Source organism: Indicator indicator, chromosome 16 (assembly GCF_027791375.1).
Source record: "Indicator indicator isolate 239-I01 chromosome 16, UM_Iind_1.1, whole genome shotgun sequence".
Taxonomy (NCBI): Eukaryota; Metazoa; Chordata; class Aves; order Piciformes; family Indicatoridae; genus Indicator; species Indicator indicator.
In genome coordinates, this window is record NC_072025.1 from 14,778,200 (window position 1) to 14,782,386 (window position 4,187).

The window sequence follows — 4,187 nt, forward strand, 5'->3', positions numbered from 1 at the left end:
TGCTTTTATGATCCCATAACTCTATGACTCCAAGATTCTATGCTTTTATGATACCATGACTCTATGACTCCAAGATTCTATGATTTTATGATACCATAACTCTATGACTCCAAGATTCTATGCTTTTATGATACCATGGCTCAATGACTCCAAGATTCTATGATTTTATAATACCATAACTCAATGACTTCAAGATTCTATGCTTTTATGATCCCATAAGACTATGACTCCAAGATTCTATGATTTTATGATCCCATGACTCAATGACTCCAAGATTCTATGCTTTTATGATACCATGACTCAATGACTGCAAGATTCTATGATTTTATGATCCCATGACTCAATGACTCAAAGATTCTATGATTTTATGATCCCATGACTCAATGACTCCAAGATTCTATGCTTTTATGATACCATGACTCTATGACTCCAAGATTCTATGCTTTTATGATACCATAACTCTCTGACTCCAAGATTCTCTGATATTATGATACCATAACTCTATGACTCCAAGATTCTGATTTTATGATACCATAACTCTATGACTCCAAGATTCTATGATTTTATGATCCCATGACTCAATGACTCCAAGATTCTATGCTTTTATGATCCCATGACTCAATGACTCCAAGATTCTATGATTTTATGATACCATAACTCTATGACTCCAAGATTCTATGCTTTTATGATACCATGACTCAATGACTCCAAGATTCTATGCTTTTATGATACCATAATTCTATGACTCCAAGATTCTATGCTTTTATGATACCATGACTCTATGACTCCAAGATTCTATGATTTTATGATCCCATGACACAATGACTCCAAGATTCTATGATTTTATGATCCCATGACTCAATGACTCCAAGATTCTATGCTTTTATGATCCCATAACTCTATGACTCCAAGATTCTATGCTTTTATGATCCCATAACTCTATGACTCCAAGATTCTATGCTTTTATGATACCATAACTCTATGACTCCAAGATTCTATGCTTTTATGATACCATAACTCTATACTCCAAGATTCTATGCTTTTATGATACCATAACTCTATGACTCCAAGATTCTATGCTTTTATGATACCATAACTCTATGACTCCAAGATTCTATGATTTTATGATACCATGGCTCAATGACTCCAAGATTCTATGCTTTTATGATCCCATAACTCGATGACTCCAAGATTCTATGCTTTTATGATACCATGACTCTATGACTCCAAGATTCTATGATTTTATGATACCATGACTCAATGACTCCAAGATTCTATGCTTTTATAATACCATAACTCTATGACTCCAAGATTCTATGCTTTTATAATACCATAACTCTATGACTCCAAGATTCTATGATTTTATGATCCCATAACTCTATGACTCCAAGATTCTATGCTTTTATGATCCCATGACTCTATGACTCCAAGATTCTATGCTTTTATGATCCCATAACTCTATGACTCCAAGATTCTATGCTTTTATGATACCATAAATCTATGACTCCAAGATTCTATGATTTTATGATACCATAACTCTATGACTCCAAGATTCTATGATTTTATGATCCCATGACTCTATGACTCCAAGATTCTATGATTTTATGATACCATGACTCAATGACTCAAAGATTCTATGCTTTTATGATACCATAACTCTATGACTCCAAGATTCTATGCTTTTATGATCCCATGACTCAATGACTCCAAGATTCTATGATTTTATGATCCCATAACTCTATGACTCCAAGATTCTCTGATTTTATGATACCATAACTCAATGACTCCAAGATTCTATGATTTTATGATCCCATGACTCAATGACTCCAAGATTCTATGCTTTTATGATCTCATGACTCAATGACTCCAAGATTCTATGATTTTATGATCCCATAGCTCAATGACTCCAAGATTCTATGCTTTTATGATACCATAATTCTATAACTCCAAGATTCTATGCTTTTATGGTACCATAACTCTATGACTCCAAGATTCTATGCTTTTATGATACCATGGCTCAATGACTCCAAGATTCTATGATTTTATGATACCACAACTCAATGACTCCAAGATTCTGATTTTATGATACCATAACTCTATGACTCCAAGATTCTATGATTTTATGACACCATGACTCTATGACTCCAAGATTCTATGCCTTTATGATACCATGACTCAATGACTCCAAGATTCTATGATTTTATGATACCATGACTCTATGATTCCAAGATTCTATGCTTTTATGATACCATAACTCAATGACTCCAAGATTCTATGATTTTATGATACCATAACTCTATGACTCCAAGATTCTATGATTTTATGATACCATGACTCAGTGACTCAAAGATTCTATGCTTTTATGATACCATAACTCTCTGACTCCAAGATTCTCTGATTTTATGATACCATAACTCTATGACTCCAAGATTCTATGCTTTTATGATCCCATGACTCAATGACTCCAAGATTCTATGATTTTATTATCCCATAACTCTATGACTCCAAGATTCTACGCTTTTATGATACCATGACTCAATGACACCAAGATTCTATGATTTTATGATCCCATGACTCAATGACTCCAAGATTCTATGATTTTATGATACCATGACTCAATGACTCCAAGATTCTATGCTTTTATGATACCATAACTCTATGACTCCAAGATTCTATGATTTTATGATCCCATGACTCAATGACTCCAAGATTCTATGCTTTTATGATACCATGACTCTATGACTCCAAGACTCTATGATTTTATGATCCCATGGCTCAATGACTCCAAGATTCTCTGATATTATGATACCATAACTCTATGACTCCAAGATTCTATGCTTTTATGGTACCATAACTCTATGACTCCAAGATTCTATGATTTTATGATCCCATGACTCAATGACTCCAAGATTCTATGATTTTATGATCCCATGACTTAATGACTCCAAGATTCTATGATTTTATGATACCACAACTCTATGACTCCAAGATTCTGATTTTATGATACCATAACTCAATGACTCCAAGATTCTATGATTTTATGACACCATGACTTAATGACTCCAAGATTCTATGATTTTATGACACCATAACTCAATGACTCCAAGATTCTATAATTTTATGATACCATAACTCAATGACTCCAAGATTCTATGCTTTTATGATACCATAACTCAATGACTCCAAGATTCTATGATTTTATGATCCCATGACTCTATGACTCCAAGATTCTATGCTTTTATGATACCATAACTCTATGACTCCATGATTCTACGCTTTTATGATCCCATAACTCTATGACTCCAAGATTCTATGCTTTTATGATCCCATAACTCTATGACTCCAAGATTCTATGATTTTATGATCCCATAACTCTATGACTCCAAGATTCTATGCTTTTATGATACCATAACTCTATGACTCCAAGATTCTATGCTTTTATGATCCCATGACTCAATGACTCCAAGATTCTATGATTTTATGATCCCATGACTCAATGACTGCAAGATTCTATGATTTTATGATCCCATGACTCAATGACTCCAAGATTCTATGATTTTATGATACCATAAATCTATGACTCCAAGATTCCATGCTTTTATGATACCATGACTCTATGACTCCAAGATTCTATGATTTTATGATACCATAACTCTATGACTCCAAGATTCTATGCTTTTATGATACCATGGCTCAATGACTCCAAGATTCTATGATTTTATGATACCATGAGCCAATGACTCCAAGATTCTATGCTTTTATGATACCATAACTCTATGACTCCAAGATTCTATGATTTTATGATACCATAACTCAATGACTCCAAGATTCTATGCTTTTATGATACCATAACTCTATGACTCCAAGATTCTATGCTTTTATGATACCATGAGTCAATGACTCCAAGATTCTATGCTTTTATGATACCATAACTCTATGACTCCAAGATTCTATGATTTTATGATACCATAACTCAATGACTCCAAGATTCTATGCTTTTATGATACCATAACTCTATGACTCCAAGATTCTATGCTTTTATGATACCATGAGTCAATGACTCCAAGATTCTATGCTTTTATGATACCATGACTCTATGACTCCAAGATTCTATGCTTTTATGATCCCATGACTTAATGACTCCAGGATTCTATGATTTTATGATCCCATAACTCTATGACTCCAAG